Source organism: Theropithecus gelada, chromosome 18 (genome assembly GCF_003255815.1).
Source record: "Theropithecus gelada isolate Dixy chromosome 18, Tgel_1.0, whole genome shotgun sequence".
Classification (NCBI taxonomy): domain Eukaryota; kingdom Metazoa; phylum Chordata; class Mammalia; order Primates; family Cercopithecidae; genus Theropithecus; species Theropithecus gelada.
The window spans coordinates 46,431,745-46,454,472 of NC_037686.1; the positions used below are offsets into that span (position 1 = coordinate 46,431,745).

A 22,728-nucleotide genomic window follows, 5' to 3' on the forward strand; every position below is an offset into this window, starting at 1 on the left:
CCCCATCCTCAGAGTTTCTGATTCAGTAGGTTGAGTGTGGGTCCCAGGAATTTGGATTTCTAAGTTTCCAGGTGATGGTGCTGCTGGTGGTGGTTCTAGGGCTATACTCTGAGAACGACTGGTCGAATTCTTTGATGCATTTAATATTTACATAGAATTTTCATGTCTTGATTACTTCCAAGATATCTCATAGTATGTCTGTGAGATGAGGAGAAGTCAGGCAGTCTTAGGGATATTCTATAAATATACAGACTATGGCCCAAAGACTGGAAGTGATGATGGCTGGAGGGCCTCACAGTGAATCAATAGTCAAGTGGTAACAAAACCAGGATTTTTCTGGACATCCATTTCAGTGTCTTTCCCATTGGGGTGGACTGCCCCCTGCTGGTCAGTCAATTGTGGTCACTAACTACCCCTCTAACCACCCCCAAACTTAGGCTGGTGACAGGCTGCAAGGCTGCCCTTGCAATTCAGTGTCATGAATGTCTTCTGGTGCCTGGTGCTTGTGAGGCATCTGTTTCTTTTGGTGGAAGGTGTGAATTGAGGAACGAATTTTCGCTTTCTCAGATTCTTCAGTTGGAAATTATCCCATCTGTCCCTCTGCAATCAGTAAGCACTGTGCTGGCGGCACTCTGCAGGGAAGATAGTGCCACCACTCACATGGCTTTTCCAGACCAAACTGGAATCAGGCTCCTTTGAGTCCTTTTCTCCACTAAGCTTTATTCTTGGCCTGCAGAGCCAGCTTTAGCAAAGAATCCTGCTAAGCCAGTTTATCAAGAATCTACTCTTGATATCCAATCAAACTCTTCTTCCTCCATCCTCGATCTCTAATCAAGTTCCTCTTCCCCCTCACCCTTGACATTCAACCAAGTCCCTCTTAGCAATTTTTCATACTCCCTCACCCTGCCCGCTGGCTGTAAATCTCCATTGGTCCCTGTGTATGGGGAGTTGAGTTCAGTCTCTCTCCTATTGCAATAGTCTTGAATAAAATGTTTTGCTGCCTTTAACACATGTCCAGTGAATTATTATTATTTCCAACACTAAGAATATACTTGAGGCTCCTCTTTCTGTGCCCAACCTGGGTACCAAGGGGTGGGTATGTTGGTGTCCTCAAAATTGCCCTGAAAACTGAATGATTTGTCACCCCAGCTATGAAGCCTCAGCCCTTGAGTTGATAGGGAATTTATTCACACCCTTCTAAAACTGCTTTTGCCAACATCTACATCTGGAGGCCCTGCTGGCCCTGGGTAAGAGGCCAGCAATGTTTCAACCTTGTGCCCATTTACCCTTTCTCACACTCTAGGAAAACCCTCATTCTTTTCCACCTGCTGAGGGGTCTTGTGGTTCCCAAGTGAGGCCAGAGGCGAACTGGCGGTGACGAGAGCCTGGACTAGGTGAGTCGGGATAGTGCTGAGCCCTTCTAAGCTGCCCAACCAAGACGGGTAGGAGGTATCAGGAATGGAAACCAACCAGTGAGCGCTAAAAACCCAACAAGCACTTAGTTCTGCCAAGCCGCAGAGAAAGGCTCAGTCTTTGGGCAGTATTTTTTTTCTTCCTCCCTGCTCCGTTTCCAGATTCACAGCTATCTTCTCTGGGCTGAGCAGGTTTGTCTGCTGCCGTTACTATGGCTGCTGCTGCTCTTAATGCCTGTGTGTGTGTGTGTGTGTGTGCGCGCGCGCGCACACGCACACGCGGGCGAGAGCGTGTGTATGAGAGCGTGTGTGCGTGTTTTCTCCAGAGTGACTGGTTTGTGCTGTCATCAGCCGTTGTTTTGGTAAATGGCGAGTTAAACAGATATATCCAAGCGTAAAATCTAAAAAATGTTCCCTCTGGGCGCCTGGGGGGTGTTGTTTGAAATCAACTACATATCAATTGAGCGGCGGCGAGCGGATCCGATGATAAATTCCAGTCCACAGACGCCTTATAAATTACATTTTTTTGTTCGCGATCTTGCCTCATCTCAGCTCCCCAGAGGCCCTTAGACTGAGAACTATGATTGTGTTGGAGAAACGTTTGCTCAGCTTGAGTGAGGCCATTAGCATTGCATGTGCCAGTCCGTCCCTGCGCTCCCCCCACCTCCCCCTGGTCCCCCCACCCGCCCCTTTAACAAAATACAATATGTGCCTGGTAATTTTTCTGTTCATTATCTCATTGTTTTCTGTAAGTACAAGGTTAGATTGAATTACTGCGGGCTCCGCCGTCTATTTGTAATTCTCCTTCCATGCCGAGCTGCTAATGAATGGGCAATTTAGTCAATTCTTTGTAACGGCTTCTTCTGTGCGTCAGCCACTTAATTACTCTGAGCCTTTCTCACTGCTGCTTTATTGCACGGAAAGTCGGGGCTGCTTTGAGGGCTTGGCACAGGGATCTCCAGCTTCCAAAAAGGAAAAAAAAAAAAAAGGAAAAATTGTCAGAGGCAACCAGAATTCTGTATTCTTACTGCTTCCTGCGGTGGCTGGAGAAACATTCTGTGCCCTCAGCCCACACATCCCCCGTTCCGTCTGCACACAGGGTTTATCTTCCTCCTTCTTTGCTGACAGTTGGCTTAATCCTGGCTGTGGCAGTCACTGTCGGGTGGCAGAAAGGCGCAGGCTCCTGCACAGAGAACAGCATCCTAGGGGAAGGTCCTGGTGTTTTAAAGCATTATTATTATTAGCCTGATTAGTAGGCCACCTTTCCCCCTTGTCAGTATCTCCAAATCATAGCCAGAGGTCCCATGCTGTGACATCCATGTTTCCTCTTTGCCTTGATATAGAGCACCTCACCTTTGTGACACAGGGAACTGGATGGGGTGTTTATTATCTCCATTTAACAAAGGGAAACAGCAAGTCCAGGCAGCTGAAGGGACTTACTCGGGTCGATGAACCAGGAATGGCAGAACCAGGACTTGCATCCAGATAACACAAGATTCCTGTCCTCTTCCCATGCCATCCTTCTGCCCAAGGGAAGACTTAAGAATATTGTCCTGTCACTGAACTCAAGTGTGCCAAGGTGGAAATAGAGTAAGTTGGCTTTAAAGGGAATGAGACAACTCTGGAAAGGGAGGAGACTTTCCAGTAGTGGCTGAGGGGCTAAAAACCCCCAAGGAACTGGGAACTCATTAAACAGAACATCCGTTTTCAATGTGGCACCTTTGGATACATCTGTCATGCTACCAGGATATTTCTATGTGGCCCAGAGTTATTATAGATGCACGTACAATTTATCGTCCAAACTGGGACATGTCTGAAAGTGAAATGAGGCAGAATCATGCTGGAGCCACAGGAGTGAACTGAGACTGTCCGGAGCAAGCTGGGTCGTATGGTCACCAGACCCAGGTAATGAGAATGTGTAAATGCTGTGTGGATAGCGTGTCTTCAGACCCGACTTACTCTGATGATAATACTTAGAGGGAGTCCCACCAGCTGGATCCACCCCGAGTTTACAGACATTCCCTGTGTTGCGCATTGCAGTGATGTATATGAGCTACAGGGCATCTTTGCCCAAATCCAGAAAGTGATGGATTCCACAAACACTGAGTGAGCACCCACCTAGGTAATAGAGACATAAGAATGAGAAGACAAGGTTTCTGGCATTTTGATCCGACTGCTGTAGCAGAAGGAAGGTAAATGGTTCTCTAAATGTCACTAATCTCCCCAGAAAGCCTCCTGAATGTGCCGGGCCCTTGCTTAAAAAGCTATTGTCTTCCTCTGGGTTCTGGCTCACTCCTCTTCATCCTTTGGATGTCCCTGTAAATGTTGCCTCCTTCAGGAAGCCTTCCCTGATCTCCAAGATTATATTAGGACCCCTTTTATTCTATTTCATGGCATCGTATACTTTTTAATCTTCATTACTTACCACAACTATAACTAAATTATTTATGTAGTTGTGTGTTCAACGTCTTTCTTTCCCCTCCCCCATTCAACCTTGACCTGTCTGTAAAAGTACAGAGCCTGGCACATAGATCTAAAAAAGTCTGTTAAACTGAACACAGCCAGCCACTTTTCTGGGTCAAGCTCTAGTTGCTCCCTCTGCCAAAAGCCTTCCTGGGTTGCTGCAGCCTGTTCGCCTGTTCTAATCTCTCTTTTCTGAGCTCCGTGTAGCTCACACAATCTGCAAGCATCACAACACTCTCGATTCTATCCTGGTTGCACCTGTTTTCTACATCAAACTTCAGCATTCTGAAATCAGTTCAATGGGCTGAGACCAAGAAGAGGAGGAGGAGTGGAGAGGAGAGGAATAGAAGCAAATGGTGGAAAATACTGGGATGCAGCACACTTGGTAAAGTGAAGGATTGTGTCAGGAAACTCATTTCAGTTATGTCTGTGTACACACATACACATGCACACACACATGCACACATATACATGTGTGGTTGGTCACAGTGTGAGAAGTGTGTCTTAAACTGAGGCACAGTCCAGAAAGGTTTGCCAACCCTGCCCAAGAGTGGCATTTGTGTGAGTTTGCTGGGAGGAACTAAGTGAGCCTCTGACGCAGTGGTTGCTCACCCCTACCAGACTTTCCTTGCCCAAAGATCTAGGTGGAATCAGGTATTGTACCTGCCGCTCACCTGCGTACACCTCCAGAGAAAGTGAGGGCTTTAAGTGCCAAGGTTCCCCAGGTGGCCTCTCATGCCTATTTCTCTGGTGCTTGCCCGTGCCTTGGGTTTCCAGGGCCGATGGAGCTGCCACATCCTCTCCTGTGAGCTTCTTCAGTAGTGCGGGGTCTCTGCTCCACCTCTGGCAGGGTCTCTCCTCCAGCAGGCAGCAGGTCCCCCACCTCTCTGTTTGGTTTCTGGTGTTCTTCTGTGGGCCAGACAAGCCATTTTCTCTTTCCTCCTCTCTCCTGTCTGCCATAGGGGAGTGCTTACTGACATATTAAGGCTTGCTGTTATTTTGCCACCCTGAGCCTCAGTTTTCTCATCTGTCACTGCATCCTCATAGGATGTTGGAGGTAATTCAGTAGCAGAAAGCACATGTGAAGGGACTGGCACAAAGAAAGCACTCAGCAAGCCCTCCCTGCCTCCACCCCTGCTTCCTTCTCTCCCTTCCACCGCAGCAGGGCTGGGGCAAGGAAGTGGGCTGAGGGGTTAATGTGGTGCAGGGCTGGGGTTGCTCTAATGCTTTCTGCCATCACAGTCTAGTTCTGTGTGTGCTCAGTGTCCTCCTAGGACAGGACTATGGGCTTTGCGTGGAGGTGGTGGACTCTGAACACTGCTGGAGGAAATAACATAGGATCTTCACTTTTAATACACATGGGTTCAATTTCTATTTCACAGGAAGTGGCACCAGGGGCTCTCCCAAGTCAAGGGGCTTTCATATCCTGCCCTTGAGTGTCTATCAGCTAAGCAGGCTCCATGACCATGGAAATGGAAGGTTGAGCACAAACCCCTGTCCTCTTGGAGCTTTCATCCTACAGGTAACAATGGTGATAGAGCACTCCTGTGTGCCGGCCTTTGTTCTAAGCCCTATTTATAAAGTAACTCATTTCATCCTCACAACAAGTCTGTAAGGTGGGTGTTACTTAATCTTAACTCATTTCAACCTCACGACAACTCTACAAGGTGAGTGTATTAGTCTGTTTTGTCTCACTATAAAGAAATACTTGAGGCTGGGTAATTTTTTTTTTTTTTTTTTGAGATGGAGTTTTGCTCTTGTTGCCCAGGCTGGAGTGCAATGGCGGATCTCGGCTCATTGCAACCTCTGCCTCCTGGGTTCAAGCGATTCTTCTGCCTCAGCCTCCTGAGTAGCTGGGATTATAGGTACCACCGCCATGCGAGGCTGGGTAATTTATAAAGAAAAGAGGTTTGATTGGCTCATGGTTCTGCAGGCTGTACAGGAAGCATGGTGCCAGCATCTGCTTGGCTTCTGGTGAGCCCTCAGGAAGCTTACAATTGTGGCAGAAGGTGAAGGGAGAGCCAGTGCATTAAATGGTGAGAAATGGAGCAGGAGAGCAGAGAGGGAGGCCCCAGACTCTTAACCAGATCTCTCGTGAGCTAACTGAGCAAGAACTCACTCATCACCAAGGGAATGGCGCTAAGCCGTTTATGAGGGATTCACCCCCATGATCCAAACACCTCCCCCCAGGCCCACCTCCAACATTGGAGGTCACATTTCAACATGAACTTTGGAGGGGATAAACATCCCAACCGTATCAGTGAGTGTTGGTGAATGCCGGTTTTACACATGAGGAAAGTTGTTGTAGTTCAGAACTCCTGTAACTTTCCCAGGGGTGCCTAGGGAATAAGGCAGTAAAACTCAGGTTCAAACCTGGGCAGCCTGGCTCCAACACAGAGCCCAAAGGGAAGGCACGGATTCCTTCAATCACCTTTCAGACAGAATGCAACACTTCAACGCAAGTTGTTTTGGAAAACACCCTGGCAAAAAGCATGTATCCTGGTTTTTAAAAAGTTCATTCCCTTTGATGCAATATTGAGACTTTAAGAAGTTGAATCAAGACCACATATTATAGAGGAAAAGAGAGAAAACTTATCTGCCAGCAAAAAGGTGCTCAGGTCTCATTCTGAACACCAGTCAGCCTGAGGTGGCCCTTCTCCCAGGCCCCACTCACCTTGGATATGTTTCCTATGTAACAATAAGTATATGGTCTGTCTGTCTGCCTCCCCACTAGATACTCTGATTAATGAGGGTGGGGACTCTGTTTTATCAACCACTGAATCCTTACACTTAACAAGAGACCAGCATACATTGAACCCTTAATAATTATCTATAGAAAGAAAAAGTGATAATGGCTAAGTCTACATGGTATTGCCTGTAAAATTCTTTTTTTTTTTTTTTTCGTTTGAGACGGAGTCTCACTCTATCACCAGGCTGGAGTGCACTGGTGCGATCTCAGCTCACTGCAATCTCTGCTGCCCAGGTTCAAGTTATTCTACTGCCTCAGCCTCCTGAGTAACTGGGACTACAAGTGCGCACCACCACACCCAGACAATTTTTGTATTTTTAGTAGAGACAGGTTGTTGGCCAGGATGGTCTCGATCTCTTGACCTCGTGATCTACCAGCCTCAGCCTCCCAAAATGCTGGGATTACAGGCGTGAGCCACTGTGACTGGTGCCTGTAAAATTCTTTTACCTTTGCTGCATGTTTACAATTTTTCAAAGTAAAATGTTGGGGGAAAAATAGAGTAAACAAAGGAAATATATAAGCATATTATAATAATTTAAAATATGTTTATGCATGTGACAAAATGGCAGGAAACAAACTAAGATGACATCTGCAAAAATGTATGTGGAAAAAATGGTAGAAGAAAATATTAGGTTTTGCGAGTTTGCCATTACTTTTTTTTTTTTTTTTTTTTTGAGACGGAGTCTCGCACTGTGTCACCCAGGCTGGAGTGCAGTGGCGCGATCTCGGCTCACTGCAAGCTCCGCCTCCCAGGTTCACGCCATTCTCCTGCCTCAGCCTCCGAGTAGCTGGGACTACAGGCGCCCGCCACCACGCCCGGCTAGTTTTTTGTATTTTTAGTAGAGACGGGGTTTCACCATGTTAGCCCGGATGGTCTCGATCTCCTGACCTCGTGATCCACCCGCCTCGGCCTCCCAAAGTGCTGGGATTACAGGCTTGAGCCACCGCGCCCGGCCGCCGTTACTTTTAATTACAGTCCCAATATTGTGTCAAAGGGAATAAACTTTTAATTTGCCATTAAAAGTAACGGCAAAACCGCAGTTACTTTTGCACCAACCTAATATATAGAATTTTAGTAAGAGTTTGGGATGGCACTGTGCATGATTTTAACATTTCACTTTTCTTGTATTTTCTATATCCTTTGCAATGGACATGTTTAACTTTCATAATGAAATCAATTTCTTTTTGTCTGCTGTGAGTCCTTAGCCCGGGTTTCTGTAACAAAACAATAGGTCCCATTTTTAGCAAACCCATTGCATGAAAACCTGGACAGACTTGGACTCCGTGGCAGAAGTCTGTGCTTTACAGCAGGATTTCCAGCCGTGCTGCTTTCCAAGGCCAGTCCTCTGAAGACATGACAGGGTAAACCAGTCCCCATGGCTGATGTCAGGTGGTGGCAGCCCCAGCCTCCTTGACTTAGAAGAAGTTGGCCCCTCGCCAAGAGGGAGTCAGCCTTCCCCTCTTTGTCTCCCAGGTTTGGAGGCTGCAGAGGCCCTGTGGCCATCAGCTGCCTTTCACACAAGGGCACAGTGCCCTGAGCAAACAGGTGATGGATAGTCCAGCTCTTTCCCCACAGAGGCCAACTCTCACATCCCCTGGGAGAGGTGCATGCCAAGAGACCCCATCCAAGCTGACCTGGCCCATCAACAATGCCACACACCTCTGCCTCTGTCTCTGCCCACACCTCAAACCACCCTCATCTCCCCAGCTTGGCCACGGCGATGGAGTCTGCTGAAGACCGCCAGAGCAGTGATTTTCTGTGACTACTCCCACGCAGCCACCACTCTCCAAGTACCCTGCCCACCAGCCTCTCCATACTGCCCATATCCCTAGTACCCAGCCATGGGCCTCAGACATGTAGCAATGAATGAGACCAACGCTGATGTCCTGCCAGGAGGGACTTTGCAACACTACTGGAAGCTTCTGAACTGCTGTTTCTGACCCAACTCTCACCAGCAGTGCTCTTGAGCAAGTTTTAAAATCTCCATGGGTGGCAACTCCCATCTTTCAAAAGGAACTAACATTTATTAAGCACCTATAATCAGTCAGAGGCTATGCTGTGAGCCCAGTTAATTCTCACCTGATATTTTGGGGTCTAATTATGATCTTCATTTTCCCAGTGAGGTAACTGAGGCTCAGGGAGGTTAAATAACTTTAATAAGGTCAAAACTCCTAAGTGACTAAACCCAGATTTGAGCAAAAGTTCTAAAACTATAATTGTCAAACAAATGAAAGGAATTACGAACGTTTTGAACCTCCAGGCACTCTCTTTGACAATACAATTGGAGAGCTAGTTGTCAGTGGTTCACATCTTACTGGGAATTAATAAGAAGGATTTCTTCCCTGACCACTATCCAGTATGCAGTTATCACAGGAGGGAACTTAGCAGTCATTTACATTATAATATGAGTTAATCAGAAGGCTTTCCACTTGACAGCTGTCCAGGACGGTGACTAGGAACAAAACACACTTCCACTAACTTCTCTTTGTGACTAAGGAGTGGATTTCTGCATGTGATTTCAGATCATTGAGAGAACCGGGAGTGTTGACTTCCCACCCAGTGGGACTAGGAACTGGGAAACTGCCTGGAATCCAACCTCTAAATCCAGTGTGGAGCAGAGAAAGCAGCTGTGGCTCCCAGGCCAGGATCTCTGGGCTGTGTGACCTTGGGCAGGCCTTTCTTCCACCCTGAACTCCAGTGTCCTCTCAAATGAAACCTGGGGGTTCCTCCAGTGTCAACTCTATGGTTTCATATGTTAGTGCTGGTATTGGGCTCATCTCAAGTTAAGGGTTTCCACCATGCCCTTAAGAAGAATTTCAGATGTAGGATGGCATTGCGGGGCAGAAGGGTAGGTCATCTCCTCACTCTGCACTTAGGGATGACCCTGAAGGAGAGATTCAAAAGTGCTGTCACTCACTCATTACTGACCTTGGTTACAGCCTGTCCCTCCTTGCTCTGAAATTAGCTATCTCCCTGTCTCCTGCACGAGACCCCAGGCTTTTGAAAGCAGAGGCTGCATTTTGTCACCTCCAAACCCTCAGCTTCTTTCATCATGCCTGGCACCATGGTGCTGCAGTTGCTCATTGCAGGTTTGGTGAATAAATGAACAAAATAATGGAATTTGTGCCTATAGAATTAATTTCATAAGGCTTTATCTTACTGAGGAGATACCATTCTGGAAGCCAGAAGACACAACTTACATTTGACCCCGGCTCTCATTTTCTACCCCTTCCCTTCAACCACTTACAAGAAGCAACTCCCGCTTAATAGACAGAAAAGCTGAGACCCAGACAGGACACATGACTTGGAATTTTACTTATGCAAAGCAGGAAGGGACCAGAGATTCTCTATCATCTTTTAGATTCCTTAATATTATACATGAGGAAATTGAGGCCCAAGAAGTGAGGCAATGATGACAGGAGGTCCCACAGCTCAGCAGTGGTAGGGTGGAGACAAGATTCCAGCTCCCAAATCATAGTCTAGAGCCACTTAACACAGAGCTCAGGCAGCCCTGGTATACAGCTCCAGGTTCCCATGGCAACTACGTGGAACAAACCATCTTCTTTGGGTAGCATTGATTAATTCTTTATATTGCTTTTCTCTTTCTTTGAGGGGAAGTATACCCTTCACTCTCCCTAGACAGACTCATTTATGAAAGGAAGAGATTAGGATGCCTTCCAGAAACAGGTATCCAGACAGTAAATGAAGATCCTGGCTGATACAGGCCTGAGAAGGTCTCAGGATTTGCCAGTGCCTCTAAGTAGAATTAATGACAGGGAAAAAACCATTCTGTGATCTGTTTGGAATTCCTTGGCTTATCATTGACACCCTTTTCTGCACATCTCTTTCTGAGTAGTAACAGCCCTTAACCAAATGAAAATATGTGACAGGGCCCTGGCAGTTCATGCTTTCCAAGAGGTTTTTACTGTATTTATTTCATTTGATTCTGTGGTGTAGACAGGGCAGGTATTGCCATTTTACACACGAGGAAACTGAGGCCCAAAGAGGTGAAGTTCACAGCACTAGTGTAGAATTCCTCAGCAGATGAAATTGTCCTTGTCTGAAAAGAGGCCAAAGAGTCAGCACCTGGGAGGTGTCAGACACTTGCGAGATCCCTGGATACCTCAGTGAGGGCTCAGCCACGCAGAGATGGAAAGGGGGCCTGTGAGGGGGCAGACAACAAACAACTCACTGAACTGAGATCCCCACATGTTGTTGTAAATTCCATGGAGGAAACACATGGAGGAACACCTTCAGGATGGCTGGGAATGTAATTCTAAGAGGCCAGCATTTCACTTAAAAACCAAATGGTAGGAAAGGGGCAGTACAGGACGAGAGAGAAAGAGACATTGCTTGGTGGAAGCAGCAAGCCCTGAAGTACCAGCGCCCTGAGAGGATGTGGTTCATATCCCCAGGGAAGAGGAAGGAACCCAGTGAGGGACCAGTGTGGAGTAAGGAGGGGAGGAGAGGATCTGGGGGTGAGACTGGATGAGTAGACAGGGGCCAGAGTATTTCAGGCCTTCTAGGTCAGGTAAGATGTACGCATACTATCAAATGCACATTTACTCCCTTATACGCAAACATCTGGGCATCTGCACACCCAACCACACATATGCACATACATGTGTGCCTGACATGTTCACATGTGAGCACTAACTCACATACATAAACTTACCTGAAAATGCATGTACACACAGAAGCACAACTCTCTTACACACATTATCATCTGCACTTAAACACACCTGCTCACCTATCCACACTGATTGCACCCACATGCACATTCATATCCACACAAAAGCACACACACACATTCTCTCCTGCGCATGCATCCTTTGTTTCATAGATGCACACATTTCTACGTGCATACACACTTGCCCACTCACACATAGGTACTCACACGTGCATGTGTACAGCCTACAACAAGCCCAGCTCAGACAAGCTCTCAGCCACAGATAAACTTCTCTGCTGGTTGGTTATAATCTTTCATTGGAACTGACACGTTGATAGCCCCAGTTTTTCTAGGAAGTGACCTTCATGCCGGCTATTGATTTCTAGTGACTATCAGGCACCTGCCACTGGAGTGACAGGCCCGGTCAGAGGTCAGCCCTTAAATAAAGCTTCTGGATTACTAAGCACCAGCCACTCCAATGAAAATGGAAATTGGCATCCCTGGCTCCCTTTTATGTGGAGTGTTTCCGCTGATGGGGTTTCAGCTCCGGGTGACCACCTGTCCCCCCTCTCCCAGACCCAGGGTGCTGTGGGTGCCCACAGGTGTCTGTTTTACCAGGGAGCTGGACCGAAGGCTGTAGGCGGTGACAGCGACCACGGCCTAAAGCTTCCTGGATTCTGCCTTCTAGCAACATCTGGGGCTGTCCCTATAAGCTTGACATTCAAGTAACAGGCAATTGCTACAGGTTCCAAGACCCACAGGTGACCGGCTTTGTGGTCTTGGGCAGGTGGTGTCATCCCTCTGGGCTTTGGTTACTTCCACCATTTCCGCCTCATCCACACACACTTGTTCATCTCCTTCCATTTCACAAGGCTGGGATCCAAATAAATGAAGAGGAAGTGTACGAAGTTGTATACGAAACAGCACAAGAAGATGATGCCACTAGCATCATCTTAAAACATTTAAAAAATATCACAATTATGAATTATAAAATTCTACTTAATTAAATCACATGTTTATTTGATGATTCAGGTAGCCCCTCTGGTTGCTGCAGCATCTTGGGGTCTCGTGGCAAGCAGAGGTTATGGGATGGGAAAGGGCTGAAGTAGGCTTTGCCTTTTGCCTCTCCTGACGGGAACACAGATAGAGTTCCCACTGCTTCACCTGGTATTCGGGACTTGTGACAGCCTTCCAGCTGATCACAATCAAATCTAACAGCCAAACACCACCCCTGAAACATACTTTGTGCTTCTACTCCCATTAGTACCTACGCCCCCGACCAACACCGTCCACTCTCGTGGCTTCGCCCTGAATGCACCTTCTCTCCCCTCTATCTGTGTAAGCACACCACCCCCAGCCTAGCCTACAATCCTCGTCCCCCTTGCAGCCTGCCCAGATGACATAGCTCATACAATCCAGGAATCCACAAATAGTCCTTTCTTTGGCTTTGGGAAGTGCATTCAGCCTTCCTTCTAAATACGGCTGGCAATAATTTTCACCTCAAATATAGATTTACCACAACAAAAAACCTTGTCTTGAATAATGTGGATTGGAAAAAGCAGAAAAGGCTGCCAGCTGCCATCTTCCTAGTATTCCTCCAGTGCAAACATCTGTGCCTTCCTGACTCTACCTGTACATCTAATGACCTTTCTGGCCTGTGTGTTCCTTTGGAACAGGGGTCATAAAATGAAGTTTGCATGTCCTGAAGGGAAGATAAGCAGAAATTAGAAATGTCACCAAATTAATTATTTGGCAAAGGAAGTGATTTGTTTAACAACATCAGGGAGGCAAGAGTTGCTGGTGGACCCTGAAACTCAGATAAATCACCCATATTGAAGGGAAGAAGCCCAAGCAATCTAGGTGAGTCCATCAGCCAGACCCTTAGCCACAACTTGCACCAGAGCAGAACCAACTGGGGACCTCTTGGCCTGCAAGACAGCAAGTGGGGATGCAATTCAGGGAAAGGGGTCAAGAAGAATTCAGGGTTGTACAATTTATATGTGTGGTTGGACCGCTTTACTGGCTTATATATAACTTAATGCCTACTCCAGATTCTACAAAACAAATCTGGGGACAGGCACTCTGGGAATAGGCTTGTTTTACTTAATAAGCACAGAAGATATTCACGAATTTGCCACTTACTTCTAGAGAGGGTTTAAGGCAAGTTATAATTAAAGACTTACATGCAATTGTTAAAATAGCAGTAGCAACCACTTGACCACTTTCCTATATTTTAAAATTCAAATATTTCACTTGTATAGAGATGGAATCTCCTAGCTTATAGACTGATTTAAAGGGCTCTACAATACCCCACCCATCGAGTTCTACACCAACCTAGTAAAGTGACTGAAATGTCATAGAGTGCACTGGTTTGATTTTTCTCCCTAGGGATCTTTTACAATATAAGCATCCCTGGGTGGGGTTCTAACTTTCTCCCACCACCCTGGGTCCTGTGGGTCAGATGTTGTTATGGTGCAAAGGGGTTGCTCCAGGGCACAGAAAGGGGAGCTCTGGGGAAGATGGGCTGTGGGGAAAAAGAGGCCGTGAGTAACATAGTGGAAACAGCGGGAGGACACGAAATGAGCATCCTCTGCCGCAGGTCCAGTATGCAATCATAGAACATTCAGGGCCCCACATGCCATGTTTGCCAAGCCCTTACACTGAGAACAAAGACACAAGGCCGCAGCAATGTGCAGGAGACTTCAAAAACAAAAACAAAACAAAACAAAACAACAACAACAACAACAAAACTGGATTTTAAACCTAGCTTAGCTCTCACTTCTCAGGCCTCAGGAAAATCACTTTCCCTCTCTAAACTTCAGTTTCCTCATCTGCAAAGTGGGGTCAGGAATTCCAACGATACAATAAATGGTTGCAATGATTAGGCAACATGGTGTTCATAAAATATTTGCCATCTGTTTATGCTGTCCCAGAAATGGTTATTGTTCGGGGGACATGCATGCCTGCCATGGTCATAGCTCAGTAACTCACTGCCCGATTTGTCTTACCTTTAGAGCTGCCCAGCAGTTCTCAAAGGGGGTGATGTTTCTCCTCCCCCAGGGGACAATTCAGCAATGTCTGACATCATTTTTAGTTGTCACATCTGGGACAGGGGTGCCACTGGCATCTAGAGGGAGGAGGCAAGGGATGCTGCTCAACATCTCACCATACATAGGACAGCCTCAGGCAACAAAGAATTATCTGGCCCTGAATGGCAGTAGTGCCAAGAGTGAGAAACTCTAAATACAGTCCCTCTCTTTAAGAGATTATTTTCCAGTTTTGTCTTCCCCTTAGTAGATTAGCACAACAGTTCTGAAACCCTTTCATGTCCTGAGTGCCACAAAGACTCGGGGGCTGCATGAGGAGCTGCTGCCTGCCTCTCCTCACCCTGAGGCCACTCAGCCAGATGGCAGAGGGGTCAGTGGCAACCAAACATCTAATGACGTGTGACATGTCTGGCCAGACAGCAGGCCCAGGATGGGCCCCTTCGAGGCCACTCATTGGGCAAGGGAGACTCATAAATAACAGCACAGTGACAGCCCAAGTCTTGCTCAGTGGGAGGGACGAAGCTCTGCCTGGCTCCCAGCCCCTGGGGCAGGCCTTTACGGGACAGGGCTCCAGCGGGAGGGACTGAGACAGGGCTGAGGATCCCATGCACAGTGAACGTGCTGGTGAGACATCAAGGAGCCTGTCATTGGAGTGTCTGTCCTGACGGTGACTGCCTTGGCCACATTAGCTCTATTCCTGATGGTGAACTATTTCTAATTTCCGACCTGGTGCAATTTTGGGCTTCAAAGCATTTGCCCAGCAAAGCATGTGTGATAAGAGGCAGAGTGGTAAGGTGGCAAGCTTGTTGAAAATCCAAATTTCAGTCCCAAGCTCCGCTCATTTTGCTATTTGCACTTGAGCCTCCAGCTCCTCATCTGTTAAATGGGGATGCTTGAGTAGCAAAAGTGCTAATTCATGAGCCATTATGTGTGAAGCAATAAATTAGTGGAAGGAATGATGATGATGATGATAATGATTATGATTATGATTTTTCAACCATTTGGGAAAGAAGAATTTATACTGGGAAAAAAAGCATACCTTCTGATGCTCTAAAAATATTAATCAGTCTTTAGGTTTTTAGGCAGTTCCAAATAGGCTCTTTGCAATAATAATAGTAATAATGATACCCATATTAAACAGCACTTTTATTTTCACATTTATTTTTCTCAAGCCTCATGTGGCTTAAAATGGGACCCGTTTCCAATGATGCATATTCTTCTAAAATAAAAGTGGAAAAAATCGAAATGAGCTGCTGGTATACAGACCTGCTTTGCTTTTTTGTTTATTGAAGTCCTGGTTCAGATGGCACGCTAGGGCAGGAGGGCCACTGAACTGAGGCTGGTGCCTCTAAGCACAGCATTCAGCTGATTTGGGTCTCAGTTTTGTCACAAAACAGGGATAATAATTTCTTCCCAACTATCTCAAGGCTGCTGTATTAGTGTGACCATGCATGTGGATGCTTCATGATAAAGTTAAAGCATCATCCCACAAGAAAGTCTTACTACCATGATCATTATCTTCATTATTATTGCTGATTATTCTTCATAACGATGTTTGCAAGATGGAGTTACTCCAAAGCACCATTTCTGTGAACAGTTTTTAGATACTTTCACAAAAGTCTCTGCATGCATATGATGAAGAAACTGACCCTTTAAGCACTCCTTCTGAAATCTAGGCTGTTTCTGAATTCTAAACAACTCCCCACCCCCTTCTTTTTATTTCTGGCTGGAAAGCTGGGCTCAAGAAAGGGACCTCCCTCCTGGCCCTTGCCTTGTAACTCTTCTATGGAAATGGCTCTGTTGGCCTAAGACCTCGGATGCCAGTTTTCAGCCAGGAGCACATTTTTGCAGGGAGGGTTATAAATCAAAGCCTGCGTTCTAATGAAACCACTGACACAACTTTAACTGTAACAAAGCGCACCCAGGCACCACTCGAGAGAAATCAGAGGCACAGAGCAAGTATTCCAGGCACCAGGGCACCTGGGGGGCCTTCCCCCTCCCTTTTGTCTCTCCTTCCCCTTTTCTTCCTCCTCTCTTCCACATTGCTGCTTTTTCCCTGTATAATTCCTATAGCATCTCTAACTACTGGCTTATTCTGCAGCATCTTTGGGAGTCAGCCTCATGGCCAAGTTGCAGACCCTGCCATCACAGCTCCCCTAGGGAGACCCGTTTCCTGGCCCTCTCAGGGGGCAACGGGGCAGAGCCTGCACTGCTGTAGGCATCAGAGGATGGTGAAGGGCAAAGCCCTGGATTCAGGCAGAACACTGTCCTAGTCCTGGCTCAGACACTTACTGATTGATTATGCATCCTTTTTGGTGAGAGTTGTAACCTCTCTAAGACAGTATCTACATCTGTAAAATGGGGATAACAACAGCACCTCCCTCAAAAGGCTATTGAGTTGATTAAATGAGACAGATAAGGACCAGGAGGAGGAGGGGAACAAAGGGACAGCTGTGGCTTCAGCTGCTGAGGACCTTTCTGGTCACTTCTAGGAGCCAGCCCCTATCCAGACTGGTTTTCGTTTGTTTGTTTGTTGAGACAGAGTCTAGCTCACGCCATCTCAGCTCACTGCAACCTCTGCCTCCCGAGTTCAAGTGATTCTCCTGCTTCAGCCTCCTGAGTAGCTAGGGTTACAGGCATGTGCCACCATGCCTGGCTAATTCATTAATTTTTTTTTATTTTTAGTAGAGATGGGATTTCACTATGTTGGCTAGACTGGTCTCGAACTCCTGATCTCCAGTGATCCGTCTGCCTCAGCCTCCCAAAGTGCTGAGATTACAGGCATGCAACACCGCACCCAGTCTGACTGGTTTTATACAGAACCATAGACAGTTACTCCCACAATTTGATTTCAGAAGACTGAAAAGGGCACATCTATTTCAAATATCTATTACTATTGATGTCATCGATTCACCGCTATCAAGTTATCTGAATTAAAAGTTATTCAAGGCCTGAAACAATGCTAGGTGCATGCAATGTGCTCTCTCATTAGCTCACCCTTAAGTGAGGGAATTAGAATTAAGAGCTTGAGGAATAGGCAGGGTTCAGTGGCTTATGCCTGTAATCCCAACACTTTGGGAGGCTGAGGTGGGCAGATCACTTGAGTCCAGGAATTCGAGACAAGCCTGGCCAACATGACAAAACCATGTCTCTACTAAAAATACAAAAATTAGCCAGGCTTGGTGGTGGGCACCTGTAGTCCCAGCTACTCAGGAGGCTGAGGCAGGAGAATCACCTTAACCTGGGTAGCGGAGGTTGCAGTGAGCCAAGATGGCACTATTGCACTCCAGCCTGGGTGATAGAGACTGTCACAAAAAAAAAAAAAAAAAAAAAAAAAAAGCTTGAGGAATACCCAAGCTCTTAATCTCTCAACATGAAGAACTGAGTCCACGACAGCAGGGCTGTCCTGCAGGTGGATGAAGTTTCTGAGCCTCATCCGGTTTGAGTTAATGCTCTGAAAGTTCTCCCTGAATCACCCAGCTCCTCCTCCTCTCCCTCCTTTGAGTTCCTGAAGCATTTACTATTTTCACCATGTTTTCGGCACTGGACAGGGTCTCCTCAATTAGACTGTAAGTTTCCTGACATCACAGAATGTGCTATTTCCTGGAGGACCTTGTTTCATCAGCTTAGTCTAATTATGATGATCCAAGTGTTTCTAGTAACAGAGGTTTCACTGTTACTAAAACTCACTAATAACAGGTTTTTTGTTTGTTTGTTTGTTTGTTTGTTTTTTGAGACAGAGTCTCACTCTGTCTCCCAGGCTGGAGTGCAGTGGTGCGATCACAGCTCACTGCAACCTCTGCCTCCTGCATTCAAGCGATTCTCCTGCCTCTCCTGTCTCCCTGCCTCCTGAGTAGCTGGGATTACAGGCCGCGCCACCACACCCAGCTAATTTTTGTCTTTTTAGTAGAGTCGGGGTTTCGCATGTTGGCCAGGCTGGTCTTGAACTCCTGACCTCAAGTGATCCACCCCCCTCAGCCTCCCAAAGTGCTGGGATTACAGGCATGAGCCACCACACCTGGCCTCTAATAACAGAGGTTTCTTACTCACGTGGATGAGATGCCCATGGAATCTCAGCGGTTCATCTGCACTTTGACACTTCTGCTCACATTTCATGGCCAGACAGGTCACATGGTTGACAGGGACAAGGATGTATAATCCTCCCACATAAGGCAGACTAACGGGGGGCAGTGGGGTGGCAGTAAATATTCTGAACAATAATACAACCTATCGCAGACCTAGAATATTATTTTCTACAAAACTGTTACTCAGTAAATATTCAATGGGAATGATGAGACAAATATCCTAAGACAGAAATATTTGAACACACTTCTCTGGTCTACACTAACCAATGAAATGTTGGGGTACTGATTCTCATGGCCAAGTGATAAACTGAAACCAAATCAGCCCTCTGGCTGGAGTGTGGTTGAGGTAGATGAGACAGGCCCAAGGTCAACTAGGAAAATGCTGCTGTAAGGAGCTAGGACTCGGCACACTCACTCCCCCTCTGAGAGGCAGGAAGGCATCTGAAGAGGAGCTGGCGTTCCAGGATGGAAGATTTCAACTTAATAGATGAAGACATTTCCCAGACCAAGAGACTCCCATATCTGCAGTCCCTACTCTGGGTGGCATGCAGGCAGGGGCTGCTGTCTTTGAGGATGCCATGCAGGGGATTCCGGCAGTGAAGAGAAAATTGGTCTAGAGACCCCGGACTGACTCTTCTAGCTTTAAAAGTTTGTCCCAAACCTCAGAGGAATCTGCATTTCAATTGTGAGGCCAATACTCACTCTCCAGAACACACAGAAGTAAGGTAAGATGAAATGTGTCAAAGACCCCAAAAAACATGCTGTGAAGGACCAGGGAAAGGGGACAGGCCACCCGGCTTCCTGGGACTTAAGTGGGTCCCAAAGGCCAGGCTTCGTAGGGGTTACAGGTCGGATCGGAGGATAGGAATTCGAATGTGCAAGACAAAAGCGTGGGTTAGTGCAGGGACACCTCAGGTGGTGCCCCTTCCCTTCTCTTCCCCCTCCCTCCAGTGCACAGGGTCCCAGGAAGTGAAAGAAATACAATCTGCACATGACTCAAAGGAGCTGCCGCTGCTGCCACCACCGCCTTTCAGAGGCTTTCTCCAATTCAGGTTTGCATCTTATTTTCCTGCGGACTTTTTTTTCCTTCCCTTTGCCATTCTGGCTTTTGTTGATATAACCTCAATTTCTTACTGTCTTTCAAAGCCTTTATTCCCCATATTGAGGGAAGGAATTTTTAATGTCACGCTAGGTCTCTCGCCAGGCCAGTTGTCTTTTTCCAAATCAGTCAGGTGCCCAGGGTAGCTAAGGATACAAAGAGGCTTGGCAGAGAGAGGGAGAGAGTCAATAGCAAGGAGGAAAACAGCAACTGCAACTGATGAAGGTCCCCGAGGTGATTTGCAAATCTGCTGAAATCCTGAACAAGCTTTGATTTAACCCAAGCTTGAAATGGCTTTTATTTACTGTCTATTGTGGAATAAATGACATCTCATAAACAGGCTTTATCCATTACCCCAGAATGGAGAGCATGCTGTTAGGGACATTTTATCCTCTTGATATCAAAGGAGATATGCCGGGGTGTGTTATTACAAATAGAAAAATCAATGCTGAGACACACACATCTGAAATTTCATTTTCGTCCAACCACATTTTCAAAGCTTAAAAAGAAAAAAAAAAAAAAGAGGCAATCGCTAATAAAAATGACTTCAGAACCGGAGGATTTACCAAGCCTGAGCAAAGGACCGGCTGGGACCAAGCCCAGACAGTGAATAAATCTGACTCTGCCCTGGGGCCATTTCCTGCTCTGCCTCCCAGACAACCCAGCCTGCCCAGGGCTGCCCAAAGCAGAACCTTCTCTCCCCCACTCCCAGCCTCCTTGGTCTCTACTCTAGGCCTTGCCCAAACACTGTTTATGCCCTCCAGATACCACCTTGCTAGCTGTACTCAGTCCTCCCATCCCAACCACACACTACATTTGGCAGCAGACCACATGGAAAATGCCAGAAATGTCCAGAGGCCGTTGCTATTTCTCCCAGGTCCCTCCCACCTGAAGGGCAGGGGCTCCTGAATCTTTCAGGTATGTGTGAAAGTGAAAAGGCCCCCATGGAGTGAGGAAGGAAGCTTAGCCATTCTCCAAGCAAAGGCTCAGTCCTGCCTCTCACTGACCTGAATGCCATTTCTGCCAACCACAACCCCTCTTTCCGAAATAAGTATGGGAGAGAAATACTTTTAGCTTTTCACAAAATTTTTTTGAAGACATCATCCCAAGGCTCCATCACATTGTGTGATCTTGTATTGGGGTGAACTTCTGGTTTAGAACCTTGTTTTTGCACGAGGCTGTAAGCTCAAGGAGGCCTGATGTTGTTCTCTTTACGTTTCTAGTGCTGAGCACAGTGTGTGGCACAGAGTAGCTGCCCAATAAATGCTAGTTGATGTGAAGGCTGGTTGCAGAGACAAGAATGGCTGGCTAGACACCATGGAGGCGCTAGAAGCCAATCTCAGCTATCTGAAATGAAATACTCCAGTTCTTGCCTTGAGGCCTGAACTACATGGAGTTTGCTGGTTTCACACAGTCAGTCACATTTGACACAGGAATGGCTTACTGAGTTAGTTGAGGAAAATGGACCAGTAGAATTTGCTTGGTTTTAAGACCTCATGCAAGAAATTCTGACCTGCCTCCCTCCCAGAAAAAAAAAAAAAAAAAAAAAAAAAAAAGGTATTGGTAAGATGTGAATAGGAATGGAGAGCTGGGCACAAACATGTGCCCATTCCTAGAGAAAGAACTTGGCATTTCAGAACAGGCAGAGCATCAAGTTTCATTTAATCTAATGCAGTCTCTTTAGAGGTGGGGAAACTGAGGTCCAGAAAGGGGTGGTTGATTCATCAAAAGTCACACAGAAAACTGTGGCCATGTGTGGACCAGTGTTTGAAATCCCTGATCCCATTCCTGACCCCCTTGCTGTGCCTGAAAAGAATCCAGAGAGAGAACATAAGCATGAGGGAACCAACATAGCAATCATTGCAAAGGCAACCGCAGTGTTGGTCTCTTTGATCATGGTGGTGGTTTTATTTAAATAATCACATAACGATGAATGTGTTGAAAAGCATCCACACCGTGCAAATGGTATTTTTGCTGTTTTAAAGAGGCACCGCTCTTGTTTTCTCTACAACCTTTACTTGTTTGAAGGCCACTGATCAGAACTGGGACATGCTGACTACTGACGCATTTTGGGAAGAAAATTCCCTGAAAGGTGTGTCCCCCGCTCCCACAGAGACATGCTGTCTATTTCTTCCTCGAGTGTTGCATAAAGCTTTGAGAGAATAGCCTAAGCCAGCCAACACAACGGCGATTCCGCCCAAGATAGGCGGCAGTATTTAAATAAGGTTTCAATAGGAAGGAACAGTCTCTTTGGACTAGGTCTGTGATGTAGTTATCAGGAGGAGAAATTTGTAGAACCCATTACCTGCCACTCCTTCCCCCAGGAAATCCCTTGTTTGCGGAGCATGAATCTCTCCGGCTTTGGCTGGCTTTTACACTCTGGATTGTCCTGGGTAAACATCTGTCTCACACCGTGTTTATAAAAAAGAGGCATTTGTGCCTTTGATTGCTTCAAGGTTTCTGCAGCGCATGTGCGTTCTTTCTCTCCTCCTGCCTTCCCCTACCCAGCTCACCCGCTCCTCCTGAGCAAACAATCCCCCATGTTGATTTTGGCCCCTTTTGGTATCATAGTGCTTTGCTTTGTCCAGAACAAGGAAAATGCACACCACAACTCACCTGCTCCACCTTGAGATAGAGAGTTTTTCATCACAAAGGCAGTATATCTTAACTGGATTATTATTATCATTTATCACACAAAATTTTTCAAACACTTCCTCTAAGCAGAGCATTGAGGTAGATGCCATACACTACACAGAGACCCAATTCCTGTCTCAAGTAGCTCACGGTCTTATTGAAGAGTCAGCTTGCAAACATTCAACATGAGGGCTCTACCTGCATAAGGACCATAGGGCTTTGATGGGGCAGGGAATTTGTCACTGTTCTTATTGTTAGTGAAACTGAGCCTCTCATCTTCAGTCCTGAGGTGGTTCAAACCCATACATGGGCCAGGCCTCTCAATTGTCTGCTCCTGGAAAGAATATGGCAAACAGTTTCCTTTTATTCTCACACCTCTCTTTGTAGGACTTCCTTGCGTGGCTGAGTCAGGCCACCGGTGAGTATCACTCCAGTAGAAACTCTACGAACTAGAACTCAACAATACTCCTGGTGGTTAGGAATATATATATATATATATGTATATTTGCATCACTTCAATTTAGATCAGAAATGAATTACAAGAAAATAATGTCATCAAACAGTAAGAA

At 46.5% G+C, this 22,728-nt stretch overlaps 1 long non-coding RNA gene across 1 annotated transcript; it reads right to left on the reverse strand.

Annotated features, from left to right (window-relative positions):
- Nucleotides 1-2,131: 2,131 nt before the first annotated feature.
- Nucleotides 2,132-22,493, reverse strand: LOC112611269. The gene is made up of 2 exons (XR_003116624.1): nt 22,358-22,493; nt 2,132-2,627 (listed from the first exon to the last, which is right to left on the reverse strand). It is a non-coding gene; the product is annotated as an uncharacterized LOC112611269 (long non-coding RNA).
- Nucleotides 22,494-22,728: the final 235 nt, after the last annotated feature.